The sequence below is a fragment of the Manacus candei genome, unplaced genomic scaffold (genome assembly GCF_025592945.1).
Source record: "Manacus candei isolate 608988 ecotype Guabito, Panama unplaced genomic scaffold, ASM2559294v1 h1tg000100l, whole genome shotgun sequence".
Taxonomy (NCBI): Eukaryota; Metazoa; Chordata; class Aves; order Passeriformes; family Pipridae; genus Manacus; species Manacus candei.
This window is the reverse complement of record NW_026138148.1, coordinates 193,144-212,670: the sequence shown is the minus strand read 5'-3', so window position 1 is coordinate 212,670 and position 19,527 is coordinate 193,144. Positions and strand designations below refer to the sequence as shown.

General features: G+C 42.6%; 1 protein-coding gene across 20 annotated transcripts in view; it reads left to right on the top strand.

The window, feature by feature from the left end:
- SNAP47 (synaptosome associated protein 47) overlaps positions 1-2,638 on the top strand; it is a 28,359-nt gene extending 25,721 nt beyond the window's left edge. For all 20 annotated transcript variants that reach the window (XM_051769040.1, XM_051769019.1, XM_051769030.1 and 17 more), the window contains one exon: positions 23-2,638. The gene's annotated coding sequence lies outside the window, so the exon portion shown is untranslated. The remainder of the gene's footprint in view (positions 1-22) is intronic.
- The last annotated feature ends 16,889 nt before the right edge of the window (positions 2,639-19,527 follow it).

The following is a 19,527-nucleotide window of genomic DNA, read 5'->3' as shown; positions in this document are numbered from 1 at the left end:
CTGGGAGTGGCTCCTTCCCTAGGTGTAAATAGGAAGGGATGTGACCGACCCTGACCCAACCTGGATGTTGCTTTTTTATGTTGCTGCTTCTGAGGGTTTTTTTTTGGGGGGGGCTATTTTTTAGTGAAAGGAGCTGCTTGGGACAATAATTTCGATTATTACAACCAATTAATTCCCTCCCAAGGTCCTTTAAAACACTTAATATCTGAATTAAAGCCCAAATACCCAACTGAGGCTTTTTTGGGGGGGTGACTTAATGCTCAGGTGAGCAAATGATGGGGATAAAAACCTCGTGTTCCCTCAGCAAATGCTTTTAATTCTGCTTTTAATTCACCCAGAAATGAATTTATGAGAACCTTGAAGACTTTGGGGGAAGATTTGATGGTCCTGGTACATCATTTTTTGGCTTCTTTATTTATTTATTAGCACTAAGTGCTGACAAAACATTTCAGGAGTTCTTCTTATTTCAACTTCTTTTTCTCCAATAAAAAAGGGACTAATGGCAAGTGGTGTCCTTTGGAATTTCCAGTTGGGAATATAGGACAGGAGAGGCCTTTCCCTCTCCTTAATTGTTGATATATATAGGAAAGATTCCAGGTAATCCATAGAAAACTCCCACTTCATCGATTCCCAGTTGATTTCCCCCCTTTACCACTTATTTAATTCAAAATATTTGGTGCAATATGTCCCTTTTTTAAGTGTTTTTATTTTGTTAAATTCAATTTTTCTGGTGTTGCTTGAAATCCAACACTTTCAGTGCAATATTTATAACTTCAAGCTTCGATTTTCCATTTTTTTTCCACCTAAATTGGAAAGAGAAATCCAAGAAATCCCAGAGAGGGGGTGGTTTTCCAGCTTTTCCTCTCCCTTGGTTTGTATCCCTTCAATAATTTTCCGGTCCTAGTTGTTCCTGGCATGCACTTTAATGCTGAAAATCGTGATTATTCTCTATAAATAAGTGATTTACTGTGAAATAAATTCATGTTTGGGGTTCTCCTGTTGTTTCCCACCCCCCAAATCGCTGTTGTTGGACTGTGAAACCAAGACAAGGTTTACACAAGGAATTATTCCCTGGATTTCCAAGTGTATTTTGTGTGGGAACTGATCCTGGTGCTGCCTGGGATGGAACCTATGAGCTGAATTTTCCCAAGTCAGCATTCCCAGAATGAAATATTCCTTATTTTAGCCTTGAATTTTGCCTTTTTTTGTACCATATTTTGAATTATTGTGGGTTTTTCTTATATTAATTTTAATTTAAAAATAATTAATAACTAATTTCAATTATTCTATTAATAGGCTGTAATTCCTGCCTGTTAAATATCTTGGAATATTGATTTTGTTTCTTGTGTTCACTTGGCTGAGAAACTGCAGGAAAAATCCTCTTTTGGAATAAGATTTCATGGAGCATTTCCTGGGGGATTGGGATTTAATGGAGCACTTCCTGTAGGACTGGGATTTTAGGATGGGCTGATTTTTAATTGGAAAAGAGGGAAAAATCCCATCTGGGGGAATATTTAGTGTGGGAACTGCCCCTGGTGCTGCCTGGGATGGAACCTCTGAGCTGAATTTTCCCAAATCAGCATTCCCAGAATGAAATATTCCTTATTTTAACTGTGAATTTTGCCTTTTTTTGTGCCATATTTTGAATTATTGTGGATTTTTTTTAAATTAATTTTAATTAAAAATGAATGAATAATTAATTTTAATTCTTCCCTTAATAGACTGTAATTCCTGCCTGTTAAATATCTTGGAATATTGATTTTGTCTCTTGTGTTCACTTGACTGAGAAATGGCAGGAAAAATCCTCTTTTGGAACAAGATTTCCTGGAGCATTTCCTGTAGGACTGGGATTTATGATGTGCTTATTTTTAATTGGAAAAGAGGGAAAAATCCCATCTGGGGGAATATTTAGTGTGGGAACTGCCCCTGGTGCTGCCTGGGATGGAACCTCTGAGCTGAATTTTCCCAAATCAGCATTCCCAGAATGAAATATTCCTTATTTTGGCCTTGAATTTTGCCTTTTTTTTTTGTGCCATATTTTGAACTATTGTGGGGTTTTAAAAAATAATTTTAATTAAAAATGAATGAATAATTAATTTTAATTATTCCATTAATAGACTGTAATTCCTGCCTGTTAAATATCTTGGAATATTGATTTTGTCTCTTGTGTTCACTTGACTGAGAAATGGCAGGAAAATCCTCTTTTGGAACAAGATTTCCTGGAGCATTTTTGGAACAAGATTTCCTGGAGCATTTCCTGTAGGACTGGGATTTTAGGATGGGCTTATTTTTAATTAAGAAAGAGGGAAAAATCCCATCTGGGGGAATATTTAGTGTGGGAACTGCCCCTGGTGCTGCCTGGGATGGAACCTCTGAGCTGAATTTTTCCAAATCAGCATTCCCAGAATGAAATATTCCTTATTTTGGCCTTGAATTTTGCCTTTTCTTTGTGCCATATTTTGAATTGTTGTGGTTTCAGCCCCAGCTGTTCCATCTCCCTGAGTCTCCTGTGGGTTGTGTCATTCCAACGTGTCCAAACCCATGGAATATTCCACACAATCCAGAGCTGTACGTTGGCTGAATTCCCTGTTCCACCTGTAATTAAATATCTTGCCCATTAAATATCTTGGAATATTGATTTTGTCTCTTGTGTTCACTTGGCTGAGAAATGGCAGGAAAAATCCTCTTTTGGAACAAGATTTCATGGAGCATTTCCTGTAATATTGGGATTTAATGGAGCATTTCCTGTAGGATTGGGAATTAGGATGGGCTTATTTTTGATTTAAAAAGAGGGAAAACAATATCTGGGGGAATATTATCCATGTGAATATTTATTGGATGATGAAGTGGGGGAATGGTAGCACAGTGGGGGCTCAATCCTGGGAATTGTGGCATTGGAGAAGGGATTAAGAATTCCTTGGACATGTCACAGCCTCTTGGGACCGAAAGATGAAGATTAAAACTTCTCTTATTCTGTAAAAATCCATTCCTGATATTCCCAGAATTGTTCAGAGCCTCCTAAATTCCTTTCTCCCTTAGTTCTGCAAAAACATGGAAAGAGGGACTTTTTCTTTAGGGGAAATAAGGGAAAAAATGAATAAAAATTGGTGTTCCAACCCTAAAAATAAAGAGATTTTCCTTGGAAAAGCTCTTCAGCTCCTGCAAACCAGGACTGGATTGTCCTGGATCATGTGGGGGGGGGTTTATAATCCAGTGGGTTTTCATGGAAGGGATGAGACCTGGAAATTGTGGCATTGGAGCTGCTCCAGCTCTTGGAGAAGGGATTGGGAATTCCTTGGACATGTGGGACAGAACTATAAAGATGAAAATTTATCCTATAAAAATCCATCCCTGATATTCCCAGAAATGTTCAGAGCCTCCTAAATTCCTTTCTCCTTTAGTCTTTTTCTCCAACATGGAAAGTGATGGGGAAATAAGGAAAATGTCTTTAGGGGAAATAAGGGAAAAAAATGAATAAAAATTGAAATTCCGCTGGCACCCACAGCTTGTTCTGCCTCTTGGCCCTTGGGTCACTTTTCCACCCATTGCAAAGAGCCAGAAAATGTGAAAACTGGATCCTTCTGGAAGTGGGAATGTTTTGTGTTCAGCTTCCAAAGTGCTTGCTGAGGCCAAAATCTCTCCCTTGGTTTTGGGATTACTGGTCCAGGAAAGGTCTTTGGAAGAGCCTAAAGGGGCTCCAGGAGAGCTGGAGAGGGACTGGGGACAAGGGATGGAGGGACAGGACACAGGGAATGGCTTCCCACTGCCAGAGGGCAGGGAGAGATGGGATGTTGGGAAGGAATTCTTGGCTGGGAGGGTGGGGAGGGACTGGAATGGATTTCCCAGAGAAGCTGTGGCTGCCCCTGGATCCCTGGAAGTGTCCAAGGCCAGGCTGGAGCAACCTGGGCTAGTGGAAGGTGTCCCTGCCCATGGCAGGGGGTGGGACTGGATGGTCCTAAAGGTCCCTTCCAACCCAAACCATTCCATGATTCCAAGATTTCCTCGGGCAGCTGAGTGATGCCCACAGAGCACCTTGCACAAGAGAACAGCTAAACCCCAAATCCATGTTCCCAGTCCTACCTCCCCATCCCTCTGACCTGCCCAAAATCCAAACACAACTTCCACCTCCTTCTTTTTTTCTTTTTTTCTTCTTTCTTTTTTTCCTTTCTTTCTTTTTTCTTTCTTTCTTTTTTTTTCTTTCTTTTTCTTTCTTTCTTTATTTTTTCTTTTTCTCCTTTTCCCCCTTTATTTAATAATTTACCCCCAGGTATTTCTCTGTAAATTCAAACAGCATTTTTTTTCCCCTATGATTTCCAGCTCTTTAAAAAGAGATGAAAAAAAAAACCCCAATGGTGGCCAAAGCAGAGGAAAAAGGGGGAAAAAATTCCCCTTTTTCCCCCAGGGGGGTTTATTATTATTATTATTATTATTATTATTAGCTCAGGTTCTCTCTGCTGTTTGTTTTTATGACAAGGTGCAAAAAACTGCCTTTCAGAAGCTTTAGCACCTTTTTTCTCCTTCATCCCACTGCTCCCCCTCCACTTGGAATCTTTTCCCTAATGGCTCTCTGGGATAACAACCCGTGGGCATCGTGTCATAAAGCACAGAACGAGCCCAAATTGTGAGAGAGGAGCCAAAACCAACTGGAAATGAGCTTTTTCTCACCCTGTGAATTTTGCGTGGCTCAGAGCTGGCAAATCATAAATTGAATTTTGTGTGTGGAAAACCAGGATCCAGGGAATGGTTGGCACGGGGTGGCACTGCGGGGTTTGGACTCTCTGGGTTATAACACTCTCGTTTCCTTCCCTTCTGGGTTGCATTTTCCAGGCTTGACTCACCCTGAGCAGTGGTTTTTTTCCCACCTCAGAGGGGGTGGAAAGGCTTTGGAGAGGGTGTTTGGGGGATTAGGGAAGGAGGAGATCCTGAATTCAGGACTCTCCAGGCTCCTTTTGTAATCCCTGGTGAAGGGTGGGTTGTTCCAGAGGGCAGGGACAGTTCCTGTGGCAGATCCCTGAGGAGTCTGGAACTTCATTTTGGGTTTTATCCGTCCAGCTGGGACAGGGAATTGCCTTTGGGCCAGCAGTGAACCCCTCAAAACCAGCAGGACACGGGGATTTTGGGATTCCCTCGTGGAATTTCCACCCAAGTCAGGGCAGATGTCTCAGCCTGGGGTGGGGCTCTGCAAATCCAACATCCACAGGGGCAACAAAGACAAACTGGGAGATGCCAGAGGGTGGCAACCACACCGAGCCTCAAAACAGGGAGTGGAGCCCAAGGTCACAGAATCATGGAATGGTTTGGGTTGGAAGGGACCTTAAAGACCATCCAGTGCCACCCCCTGCCATGGGCAGGGACATCTCCCTCTATCCCAGGTTGCTCCAAGCCCCATCCAACCTTGGACACTTCCACTTAGTGCTCAGAATTCCCGTGGCATCTCCTGGACATCTCCTGACAAACCTGGGATTCTTCAGCCTCAGCACTGAATAAGAACATGTGAGTTCACTCTGTCAGGGCTGATATCTTTGGAAAACATGGAAACCCTCGATTTTCTGGCAGGAACAAGAGAGATCCATCGTGAAACCTCTGCCTGTCTCCTGCTCTTGGAGCCCGGGCTGGAGCGTTGGGATCCTGTCGCTCCCGGCAGGAACCGGAGAGGAGGAAAAGAGGAGAGAAGAGTGTTTGATCCTTTCCCTTATCTCTCTGGCCTCCCACTCTCCCTTATCTCCAGGCCCTGTTTGTTTTTCCCAGGTGTGGGCAGGTGCAGCTCCTTCCCTTGGTGGTTTTTCCCCCCGCTTGGCTCCTGGGATGTGGATGGAAAATGTGAGCGCTCGGATGAGCTCGGGGGCAGAGAGGGAGGGGAGGGAGCAGCCAGGACACCTGATCTCAGCTCTGCCAGCAGCTTTTTCAACAGTCCTCTCGTGGGCCTTGGGAGAGGTGATTAATTGAGGGCTTTATCCTGCCCTCAAGGATGCTTCTCCCTTGGATTTAGGGGGTTGGAAGGAGGTCTCGGCTCCCCAGCCCAGGGCAGAGCTCAGGGGCATGACCAGGGCAAGGCAAGGGCAAGGTTTGACTTTTTGCTCCAATTTGGGAGATTGGAGGTGAAGAACATCCATGATCATGGGAATAAAATCAGCTCCTTCCCACGAGAGCTGTCAAGGAGGGGAAAATCCACACTGTGGAATCCCAATCCAGTGCAATCTCTTCCCCCTCCTTTAATAGTTTTGCTTAATTTGGTCTCTTCTACCAATTTCCAAACAGTATCAGCTGGGGTGGTCACCACTTAATTAATTTGGCCCTGATTTCATTAGAAACCTCCTACTTAAGGGACTCCAAAGCAAGAAACAACAGTGCAGTTTAAAATGAGTTTTTCTTCCTCCCTCCCTCCCTCCTGCCATTCCTTCCTTCCCAGTGTTTCCACTGTTGTGATCCATCACTGTTTCAGTTATAAAATATATATTTGTATTTCTGTATTTAATTATTTATTTATATATTTATATTTATATATTTTGTTATTAGCCAATTATATATTTAATTTCTGTATTTAATTCCTGACACCTCACAGGTCCTTGGAGAGGGTCAGGCTGAGCTGAGCTGGGCACTTGAGGGATCTCTTCTGTTCCCTGAGATGTGACCAAATCCAAACCCTTTGGATCTGAAACACTGTCCCAAGGAGGATTTCCCAGATGGAAACTGGGAGTGAAAATCCGCAGTGGATACAGTAGATTATTTTCTGGGAATTTTTATTTTGTGCCACATATTTGGTGGTTATGACCAGGAGAAGCTGCAGCAGCCACAGAGAGAAATTCCACCCCCAATAAAAGGGCAAGGACATGTAGAAAGCTTAAAATCCCTGGAAAAAAAACCCTTTTCATGTGGCTTTTCAGGGTCATTGTCTTTGTGGGGATGGATACTCCTGGGAATCCAGATCCAGGTGCTCTGCCCCTTGGGCAGAGCCAGGAAAGGGGCAAAAGGCTTTTTTATGGTGAATTTTAAGGCTCCTTGAACTGATGCCAGGTGGGAGTTGGGTCTTGCAGCCCAGCTGTTCCTATTTCCATGTTTTCCTGGCCAGCTGGGTTTTCCAGGGCCTGGTGGTGGTTCCCAAAATCTCTTTGCTTGGGCTGTGAGGGGCCGTTTTTAGGGAAGGATTCTCGTCACTCGACAAGTCGGTGCCACCCTGTGTGACACCAGAAAGGAGCAACATTTGCCTCCTCCTCTCCACACAAGCTGCCCAGGATCATCTCCCACTGCAGCCAACATGGTTGGGAAAACTGGAAGAGAAACAGGGAGTTTAGTGGAGGAGGGAAAGCAGCAGAGTTTGGGCACCGTGAGCTCTGCTGGGCAGCCGGGCAGGGGGATGTGGGAGATGAGGCAGCCTGGGCAAAGCCAGACCCTGGAATGGGAGAATCATGGAATTCTGGGATGGTTTGGGTTGGGAGGGACCTGAAAGATCATCCAGTTCCATGGACAGGGACACCTTCCACTAGCCCAGGTTGCTCCAACCTGGCCTTGGACACTTGCAGGGATCCAGGGGCAGCCACAGCTTCTCTGGGCAACCTGTGCCAGGGCCTGCCCACCCTCCCAGCCAGGAATTCCTTCCCAATATCCCACCTAACCCTCCTCCCTTTCAGTGAGAAGCCATTCCCTGTGTCCTGTCCCTCCATCCCTTGTAAACAGTCTCTCTCCATCTTTCCTGTAGCTCCTCCAGGTCCTGGAAGGCCACAATCAGTTCCCCCCAAAGCTTCTCCTCTCCAGGCTGAACAATCCCAGCTCTCCCAGCCTTTCCTCCCAGCAGAGCTGCTCCATCCCTCTGATCCTCTGGGACTGGATGAGGCCTCTGGAGTCTCTCCAGCAGCTCCATGTCCTTCCCATGCTGGAGTCAGCCCTACAGGGGGGTCTCACCTGAGAGGGCAGAGGGACAGAATCCCCCCCTGGACCTTCCAGCTTCCCTTCCTTCAGATCCTCATCTCTCTCCAACAAAGCTGTACCAAGATTTCCTTAAAACCTCCCAAGGTCTTGTTTAATAACAGGTTTGATTTCATTTTACTTTCCTTCTGGAGCTTTTAGGCTTGGTGCTTCCAAACGTTCTCCACGGGGAGCAACGTGGGCACCTCTGGCTTTTTCCCCCAGGATCTGGGATCCACATCACTGATTTCAGATAATAATTCCTGAGATCTTCCAACCCCTCCAGGTTCAGCCCATCCTGGAGGGATCACATTAGGCAGAGAGACCCACAAACTGTTCTCCTGCTCGCTCTTTGAGAGCAGGGGCCACGTTTTTGGGTGTTGTCTGAACTCTGCCCCTCTTTGGGAGCCAGGAAGGTGCATTTTCAAACACAAAACAGAGGGAAAACAGAGCCAATTCCCAGCTTGTGCAGTGCCAAAGGAGTTTGGCACTAAGCAGCTTTTTTTGCTGCTGGTGTCTGGCAGTGCTGGGTCTTATTTTCAACAAGCCCTGTTAAAGGATTACAAGAGCCTGTTAAAATAATGCCCTTCCAGCTTATTCCTTATTGGAAGGAAAACAAGGATAAACAGAAAGGGTTCTCTCCTGCCCAGGGTTATTGCTTGTAGTGCTTTGAAAGAAGTTAAAAAAAAAAAAAGAAAGGGCAAAAATGCCAAGTCTTGGAGAAATATATAAACACACACACACTTGTCTGGAAATATAAAGTGAGTTTTGTTTCGTTTCTGGTTTATAGCCCTCCAAAAAAAAATAATTAACAGCTCCCCCCCACTGCTTAATCTAATTACTGCTGATGTTTTGAAGAGTTTTACCTCTGAGGAATAATCAATTAAGAAAGAAAAGGGAAGGAAGGAATTCCAAAGGGGAGTTGCTATATTTACCCTTTTTACTAGACTTTATTAAACCTGGATTATGAAGCCAAGGAGGAAGAACAACAAGCAAATGGTAAATGGTAAATAGTGTTTGCCACAAGTGGTCATGTTTTCCAAATAAAACAACCTCTCTTGGAAGGCTGGATGGCTCCATGGGGAGCTGAGGGAAGAGGGGCCTTTTCCCTCAAGGGAAATCCATCTGGATTGGGAAAACAGCAGACATGGAAGGTCCCAGTTCTGCCCAGACCCTGCTGAGGTCTGAGCAGGATAAGATACATCCTGTCCCTTCTGCACATGGAAAAATCAAGGACTTTGGGTGAATGGGAAAATGAGAAGTGAGCAGGATCCTCTGGGATATCATCCCATGACATCCTGGATTATAAAGCCAAGGAAGAAGAACAACCAAATGGTAAATAATGTTTACGCCAAATGGTCATATTTTCCAAATAAAAGAGCTTTGCAAGGAAGGCTGGATGGCTCCCTGGGGAGCTGAGGGAAGAGGGGCCCTTTTCCCTCAAGGGAACTCCATCTGGATTGGGAAAACAGATGGAAGGTCCCAGTTCTGCCCAGACCTCAGCCCCTGAGCTCTTCTGTGCTTTCAGCAGGTGAGATCCACCCTGTTCCTTCTGCACATGGAGAAATGAAGGACTTTGGGTGAATGGGAAAATGGGAACTGAGCAGGATTTTCTGGGATATCTTTCCATGACATCCTGGATTATAAAGCCAGAGAAGAAGAACAACAAGCAAATGGTAAATAATGTTTGCCCCAAATGGTCATGTTTTCCACATAAAACAACCTCTCTTGGAAGGCTGGATGACTTAATGGGGAGCTGAGGGAAGAGGGGCCTTTTCCCTCAAGGGAAATCCATCTGAATCCCAACTTTTAAAGTTATGTTTACACATCAAATTCCCTCCAGAGCTGAGAATTCCCCTCATTCTGGTTTCCTGCCCTCCCAAATTCCCGAGGCCTCTCATTTTGCCTCCTCATCCTTCCAGAACGCCCCAAATCAGAGTCCCTGGTGTGGAGAAGGTGCAGTGAGGGGTAAAACCTCTCTGCTCCTCTATCCCAACACGGGAGAGAGGCAGGAAAATGTGGGATCCGGGGGGGAAATGCTGGAGGCACATCAGCACCAGGGGGGTGTTGAACAGGGACACACAAATCCAGCCCAAACAGCAGCTCCATCCTTTTTGTTGGTCGGGCTGGAAGACGGAAGTTAAAGGAGGGGGAAATCCTTTAGGAAGGGCAATTTTTCTGGAAAGACAGTCTTTGGCTCAGCATGAAACTAAAACTTTTATTAGTATTTTCCACCTTTTATCCTCTTTTTCCTCGGCCAAAATTGAAGAAAAGTTTCTTTCTGCTTTTGCCCCATTGTTGCTTATTTTTTTTTAAATAATTATTAATTTATATTCTCCTTTTTTTTTACCAGGTTAAATTGAAGATTTATAGGTTAAGATTAAGGGATTTTATTTATTTATTTATTTATTTATTTATCGATAATTTATCATTATTTAAATAATTTTAAATAAATATTATATATTTACTAATTTATCATTTATATTTATTTCAATTAATTATAATTTTAATATATATAATATAAAAAGCTCATTTTGCTTCAGCTTCCTTAGAACAAAAAGGCAGGAACAACATTCCTTAATCTTATTACCAAATTAGTATTTATTATTTTTATTTTTATATTATATATTAAAAATTATAATTAATTAAAATTATAAATAACAAATTAAGAAATATATAATTATTTGTTATATTATTAATATGTAAAAAATAATGTGTATTATTAATATATAATATATAATTATATATTATATATTATACATTATATATTATATATTAATATATAATATAATATAATATAACATAATATATAACATATAACATATAATATATAATATATAATATATAATATATAATATATAATATATAATGTATAATGTATAATGTATATTATATATTATATTACATATTTTATATTATATATTATATATTATATATTATACATTATATATTAATATATAATACAATATATAATATAATATAATATAATTAATATATATAATATATAATGTATAATATATAATATATAACATGTAATTATATACTATATAATAATTATTAATAATTCAAATTATTAATAAATTATTGTTTTAAAAATAATAATAAATTAATAATAAGAATTCCTTAATCTTAAGCTATAAAAAGTCCAGTTTAACCTGGTTAAAAACCCTCCAGTTTAACCTGTTTTTTGGTTTTTGTTTTTAATAAATAAATAAATATTTTTTAAAAAAATCAGCAACAATGTGGCAAAAGCAGAAAGAAAATTTCCCTCAATTTTGGCCGAGGAAAAAGAGGATAAAAGGTGGAAAATACCAATAAAAGTTTTTGTTTCAGTGGGTGGCAATGGAGGGGGGAGGGTTCTGCAGTTTTTCAGGCAGCAGAATTTCTATTCAAATTTTGCTTTTTTCCTTTATCTTCGTTCCAGCAAAGCATTTCCAAGCACCTGGGAGAGCATCTGAGAAATCCCTGGATCCAAATGTTCCGAGATAAGGAAGTGTTTGAACACTTCCAACAGTCGGGATTCCAAACACATCGGGCACAAAAACCCAAACACGCCCTAAAACAAAACTGCCCCCTCCTCAAAAGGGGGTTGGAAATATTCCATGTTCCTTTTTTTTTGTTCTTTTGGATTTCTGAGAAAAGATCTGGTGATTTAGGGGGGGAACCTCGGATTTTTTGGGAGCCAGGAGTGTCTTCCTGGCTGGTGGAATTGCCAAGGAAGTCTCGATGATCAAGAAGATCAAAGGCTTGAATTTTTGGGGATAAAAATGGGGATGGTTTAAAGACATTCTGAGGAGTTTTGAACCTAAAAGAGGGATAAACCCCAGAGGGCTTTTCCAACCTAAACAATTCCATGATTCCATGAGATTCTACGGCAGCTAAATCCTACCAGTCACTGCCACAGTGTCAGAGTAGTGTCATAGTGTCTTTTGGGATGAATGCAGCAGAATAGCCCTTAAATTATAATAATTTAATATATTAATAGAGCAAATTCTAGTAAAGACAATAAATTATGGAATTTTCAAACCCATTAAATTTCTTTACAGATTAAAGTATGGAATTATCAAACCCATAAATTTCTTTATAGAATAAAGTATGGAATTATCAAAGCCATTAAATTTCCTTACAGAATAAAGTATGGAATTATTAAACTCCTTAAATTTCTTTATAGAATAAATTATGGAATTATTAAACTCCTTACATTTCTTTATAGAATAAATTATGGAATTATCAAACTCCTTAAATTTCTTTATAGAAGAATATGGGATTTTCAAACCCATTAAATATCTTTATAGAATAAAATATGGAATTATCAAACCCATTAAATTTCCTTACAGAGTAAATTTATGGAATTATCAAACTCCCTAAATTTCTTTATAGAAGAATATGGGATTATCAAACCCTACTTGCTAAATCTGAAGTTTAACTCCCAGCAATGTTTGGGTGGGATGATAAATGCAGGTGTTTGTTCAGGAATGCCAAAAAGCAGGAAAAAAATCCCTTGACTGGAAAAAACAAACCCTAAATGAGAGAATATTTTGGTCGTTTAGGCAGAGATTTTGAACTTTGAGCTGAATTTGTTGCCTCCCAATTCTCATCCTGATGCTCATTTTCTCAAAATCCTAAATATTGGCTCGCTCCTCAGCGTGAAAAATTCCAGTGTTGGCACTGGCAGGGGGTTTTAACGTCCAAAAAGGGAAAGTGTGGCTTGTTCTTCGGGGAGGGAATAATGGTGCAAGTCAGGGAATGTGAAAACATCCCAAACTTCATAAAAGAGGATTAATACTCCAGGAGAAAAAGCCTCGAGATTTGCAGAAAGAAAAAAAAAACAACAATTACAATGTGAGCCAGCTTGGGAGAATCGTGAAAAAAATGTAGATTTAAGGGTGAAAATTGAGGAAGCCTGAAAATAATAAAACTTAACAGAATTAATGGGAATATTTTGGGAATATTTAGAAAATTGACCACCAAGAAAGATTTTTTTTTTTCCCCTCGAAAAAACTATGAAGAAACATAAAAAGTGCCAGAGTGGATCCTCTGTGTCTGGTGTGTTTGTGGAAAATAATTCACCCAGTTTGAGGAAGAGACAAAGGGATAAAGTGGGAAAGATCGGATGGGAAAGTTGCCTGGAAAAATTTGGAGGAAGGAGGGTTTAGTGCAACTTGTTTGGGCTTGGGATTTGAAGTCAATATTGGGGGAACATGGGCTGCTCAGTGTTTAATAGACATGGGAAGGGGCAGATGAAGATTGGTGTTGGCTCCAATTAATTTGGAATGGGAAGGAAACGATGGAATCACAAGGAATCACAAGGATGAAGCTCCGGATTTATCGCTCGTGGGAGGAACACGGACAACTTGGACAACTCCACAAGTGGGAAAAACTGAGTCTGGCAATGAGATGGTTGCACCCTGATAGGTGGTGAGCTCAGAGCCAGCCTGGATTTCCAGATGGCTCACATCCCTGTTCCCAGTGCCCAGAAAAGCCGTGGGAATTCCGTGCAGGAATGTAGTCCGTTGGATCCGTCGGAAGCTGGCGGTTTGTGGGCGATCCCTTGGCGGCACAGAAAGGCTCCCGTTGGCAGGAGCAGAAACTGTTCCCCCCAGGCACGGTCAGGGAGAGTTGTCTGGGAGAGGTGGGATTCAAATTTGGGGTTCTGAACTGTTCAAATTCCCTTGGGACTGGAGGGAAGTGGAAATCCCTGTCCCCAACCCCATGGATGGCACTGGGCGTGTTACATCTTTAGCTGCTCCTGACAAGCGAGCCAAGACTAATTGAAAAGCTAAACCCAATTAATCTGGGTTGAAATGAGCTGGGAAATAATCACAGGAGCACCTAAACCATCATTTTTAAGAATTAACAAATATTCCAGCCACAATATCCGGGGGAAGGAGTGAAGTGTCTGCAAACAATTCCTACCCCGAAGTAGTTTCAACCTCCCTGTTGCTTCATCCCACCTGATTTTCCTTCCCTGAGAAGTTTAATTTAATAGTGGGTCAATATTAATTTAATATTAGGTACAATGAATCGTATTTTAATTAGTTTTTATGATCCACCACCTTCTGGAGAAGATGGGCCGCCCCAGTTAGAAGTCAGGGACATTGAGGCACATTGCTCCAGCTTATCCTAAAATTCTGTGGCAGGACCTGGCAGGGGATTCAATGCATGGAGAGGTTATTCCAGCCTTGGAATTTCACACCTGGATCACCACAAACCTGGAAGAGGGCTCAGTGTGTGGAGAAGTTATTCCAGCCTTGGATTTCCTGCCCAGATCCCCACAGACCTGGAATGGGACTCAATGCATGGAGAGGTCATTCCGGCCTTGGAATTTCATACCTGGATCATCAAAAACCTGGAAGGAGACTCTTTTCATGTAGAGGCCATTCCAGCCCTGGGATTTCCTACCCAGATCACCCCAGACCTGGATGGAGACTCATTGCATGTGGAGGTTATTCCAGCCTTGGATTTCCTACATGGATCATCACAAACCTCTAAGTGGATTTATTGCATGTAGAGGTCATTCCAACTTTGGGTTTCCCACCTGGATCACCACAAATCTGGCAGGGGACTCTTTTCATGTAGAGGTTATTCCAGCCTTGGATTTCCTGCCCAGATCTCCACAAACCTGGAATGGGTTTCAGTGCACATAAAGGTTATTCCAGCCTTGGGTTTCCTACCTGGATCATCACAAACCTGGAAGAAGACTCTTTTCATGTAGAGGCCATTCTAGACCTGGGGTTTCCTACCTGGATCATCCCAGACTTGGCAGGGAACTCTTTGCATGTAGAGGTTATTCCAGCCTTGGATTTCATGCCTGGGTCACCACAAACCTCAAGTGGTGGACTCAATGCACACACAGGTTATCCCAGCCTTGGGTTTCCTACCTGGATCATCCTAGACCTGGCAGGGGACTCTTTCCACACAGAGGTCATTCCAGCCTTGGATTTCACACCTGGATCCCCACAGACCTGGAAGGGGGCTCAGTGTGTGGAGAAGTTATTCCAGCCTTGGATTTCCTACCCAGATCTTCACAGACCTGGAGTGGGACTCAATGCATGGAGAGGTCATTCCAGCCTTGGAATTTCATACCTGGATCATAACCTGGAATGGGATTCTTTTCATGTAGAGGCCATTCCAGCCCTGGGATTTCCTACCCGGATCACCCCAGACCTGGATGGAGACTCGTTGCATGTGGAGGTTATTCCAGCCTTGGATTTCCTACATGGATCATCACAAACCTCTAAGTGGACTTATTGCATGTAGAGGTCATTCCAACTTTGGGTTTCCTACCTGGATCATCACAAATCTGGCAGGGGACTCATTGCATGTAGAGGTTATTCCAGCCTTGGTTATCCCACCTGGATCACCCCAGACCAGTGTGCTGGTACCTTAGGAACACCCCATCTCTGCTGTGGAACACTTGGAACATCCAGAAAGGAAAGGAAATAGCTGTGGACAAGCTCAGGGATTGTAGACACCAAACTCCAGGCTCTGCTCTGAGAGGTGTAAATCCCTGGAAAGCTGTGCCATTCCTCAAGGTTCATTCCAAAGAAATTCAGACCAGAATTGGACTGCTCAGCCTTTATATTCCAGCACATAATTCCCATTTCAAGAAGCTCAGGTCGCTCCAGTCCTGGCTCACAGGTGTCCCTCCCCTTCCCTGGGTGTCAGGAGGAGATTAAAGGGCTGGATCCCTCTGGCATCACCCCACAACAGGGGGATTTACAGCCTCATTCCCTGCCAGAGGAATTAAAGGCCCTGCACCTCGTCAGAACCCGCTCCCGGTTTATGGCCCCAGCCCCACTAATGATCCCAAATAATCACTCCCTGAATGTTCCCAGTCACCCTGACTTACTTCCCATGAGTCATGGGGAGTCCACACCGTGGAATGCAGGGGAAGAAAAAAGCTTTTTTTTTTGCACCTGGCTTTAATTACCTTCGGTTTTAATTAAGTTCTGTGGGTTGAATCTCAATAACACCGGCCTGGAAAGAGTGGCTTTTGTGTGGAGGTTTGTTCTCCACACAGGCAAATATTGCTTTCCATTTATCCCATTAATTTCATTTATCCCATCCCACCATCTGCCACTTCTGAGGGGCTTCTCTGCCCAATGCTACTGGAATTTCCAGAGCCCTGGATCATGCAGAGAAGTTGGACGAGTCACCATCCTCTTATTTCCCTGGAATCAACTGCAAAGTCCTCTCTCTGTCTGACTTTTGGTTTCAGAGGGTGATAATTCCTCATGTGGATAAAAATATCAATAAAAATAAAAAATATCAGTCAGAGTTAATGATCTTCTCAATAGATTTGAGGGCTGAAGGGTACAGATGGACTCAGGAGTCTCCAGGGAGATTTGTGGCTTTCTTGTACCTATAAAAAAGAAGGAGAGTGACTTTTTTCCTGGGCAGAGAGTGGGAATGGGTTTAAACTAAAAGAGGAGAGATTTAGATTGGATATTAGAAGGAAATTGTTCCCTGGGAGGGGGGGGCAGGCCCTGGCACAGGTTGCCCAGAGAAGCTGTGGCTGCCCCTGGATCCCTGGAAGTGTCCAAGGTCAGATTGAAGCAACCTGGGCTAGTGGAAGGTGTCCCTGCCCTTGGCAGGGGGTGGAATGAGATGATCTTGAAGGTCCTTCCAACCCAAACCCATCTGGGATTCTGGGATTCTTTGGTAATGAGTGAACTCCCTTGGGCAGGGCCATATTTTGGCCTGTTCATGAGACATTCAGGGCACCAGAACCTCGACCCACAGCAGAGACACCTCGGTGACATCAATAAAAAGACCTGGAAATTCCAACCCGATGAAGGAAAAGCTTTTCCACACCCTATGGAAGTGGAGCACGGAGAGCACTAACACAGGAATGTAACAAGATTCGAGGGCTGGACTTTTACCCAGCCAGAAAAAACAGCCACTCCATCACTGAGGATGAACAGACTGAAAGGTTTTATTAAACTCAAGTCTGAGTCTTTATCCCTGACAGCCCTGGGAAGAGCCTTAGGAGGTCCCAGAGTTTTCCAAAGTCTCCTCTGGCAGAGTTGGCACCACTCCCAGCACCAGGGGAGCCACCAGGACCAGAACTTCTGTCCCTACACGGTTTGTTTTCAAGAGGGACAAAGAAACAGGGTAGACACATCAAACCCGGGCTCTTAGAGCTGATGAAGTGTTAAGAGTCATCTAAGTCAGGACTGAGAATTTAGAGCCTGGAATTTGCTGCTGGAATGCAAAAATCAGGTGGTTCTGCAAGCCCAGGGGACACTCTGGTTCTCAGGCATCCTTCAAACACTTGGTAGTGTCTGGTTGACAGCTGCACCTGAGGATTTTAAGGGTCTTTTCCAACCTAAATTATTCTAAAAATTCTAAAAATTATTCTAAAGTCAGATCTACAAAGAGGTTGAGTCTATCCTAAAAATCCCTGCTTAGCTTCCTGACCATCTGCCCACCCTCCCATCCATTATCCCAGGAGCTGGATTTGAGCTTCAATTCCTGCTCCTGGTCAGCTTGATTTGGGGTGGATGTCCCAAAAGTGGCTGGGGAGGACAATTAATAGTCATTGACGTGACCAAGGACCTGAAGATGTGCTCAAAAAACCCACAGTGTTCCCAAGGCACATCCCAGTTCAGGCCATCCTGGGGACTGGAATGTCTTGGGAGCAGGAGAAAATGCCACGGGACATGTGGGACAGGGAAAAGGGTTGGAATATCAGGGAAGAAGCAGAAAGGAGGAGCTGGAGGACGAGGCAGAATTGAACAGGTTGAGGAAACCTCACTGATCTTAAAAATAACCTCGAGGGATGGGAAGGAGAATATAAAATAAATAATATAAAATATAAAATATATAAAATAAAATATAAAATATAAAATATAAAATATAAAATATAAAATATAAAATATAAAATATAAAATATAAAATATAAAATATAAAATATAAAATATAAAATATAAAATATAAAATATAAAAAATGAGCTGGTGCAATCCAGGAGGAAAAAAGCATCCCTAGAAAATCCACTGGGAAGGTTTAACAGCCCCGTGCCAAGAATTTGCTGCCTGGAGGGAATTCCAGGGCACAAGGGCTGCTTTCACCTTCTCCCAGCAGCTGCCTTTGGGCTTCCCAGAAGAGGTCAGTCTTTCCCAAGGATTCGTGGGAGGGGTTGCCTAAGCCTTCCAAAGGAAAAGCACAATGCCTGGGTGGAGAAAAACAGGGAATAGCAGGAGCTGCCCCGGCTGCAGCCTCGGGTGAAACCGAGCTCATGGAACGTGGGAACTCACCCGAGTAATGGGACAAAAAATCCATCCGATGCTCCCGGGATTTGGGAATTAGCACTGCCCTGGAGGGAGCCAGGGATGAGATGGGAACAAAGTGCTCAGAAAATGCTCGATATCCACATTTTCTCTCCCCAAATCTATGCTGTGAAAATCCCTTTCCCTCTTTTAAAGCTCTGGTCTAGGCCTGGAAAAGTCTGACTCTGGCTTAAGGAAATATAATGAAGCCTACACAGCAATTAATGATGAACCCGATTTTAGTTAATTACAGCAATTGATTTAGTCAATTAATGTAATGAATTAACGTTTAATTAATTATGAAAAATTAATAATTAACCTGAATTATGCCCCAAACCCAGGGGAAAGAAGTGGCACCCTGTACAAACACAGGGCCCTTCCTCCTGCACTATCCAGGAACACCTTTCCCTTGTCCAATTCCCGTGTTTCCAGTCATCCCAAACTGTCACAAACCCCCCAGAGATCCACCCTGCTGGGTTTTTATAGTCTGTGGCAGCTGGGATAAATTTAACAAGCTGACACTGGGATGATTCCCTAAATTTGGAAAACCCCTGAAACTTTTTCTCTGTAAGATCATCCCCTCCCTTTTCCTTTGGTGTCTCACCCAAATTTTAGCTGGAAATCCCTGGAAGATCAGAGTGATTTTAACTCAGCACTGGTGGTTCTGGTGGGTGTGAAGATGGGCATGAAATCCATGGAACTTGGAGTGAGGGAGAGATGGAAAGAAGGTCCAATGTAAGAAAGAAAGGGAAGGGGGAAGATGAGGACACAAGGGACACCCACAGGGTGTTTTAATTGGCCACAGCAAGAACAAACTTTTTTTCTGCATGATCTGAGCTATAAATCACTGTTTAATAACAATTAAAATAACAAATAACAATTAAAAGCCATTTTTAAAAGGATATTTCAGTCCTTAAACACCAGGAATAAATATTAAGTATTATTATTATCAATATTAAATAACTAATGAATTAATGTTAAATAATATTAATGCTGATATTAAACCTCATAAAGGCTGATGCTCTCGAGGGGCAGGAAGGGATCCCTGGCTTTCCAAACTCCTTCTCAGGGAAGGGTGAATCCCCATCTTAGCCCCAGAGTGTGTTAGCAGTTTAATTTTAAAGGAATTATAGAGCTATTAAACCACTTTGTCCCGCAGGTTTTAACGATGGCAAAATAGAAAAATTCATATAAATTGATGATTTATTACCACAAATTAACAAAGAGGTGATCAGATGGAAGATCCTCATCAGAATTATTTACCACATGTTGTAAAAAGTAAAAAAAATCTACTAGTAGAGTATTAAATAGCACAGTAACAGAGTGGACTGTAACAAAACAATTCTGTTAAAG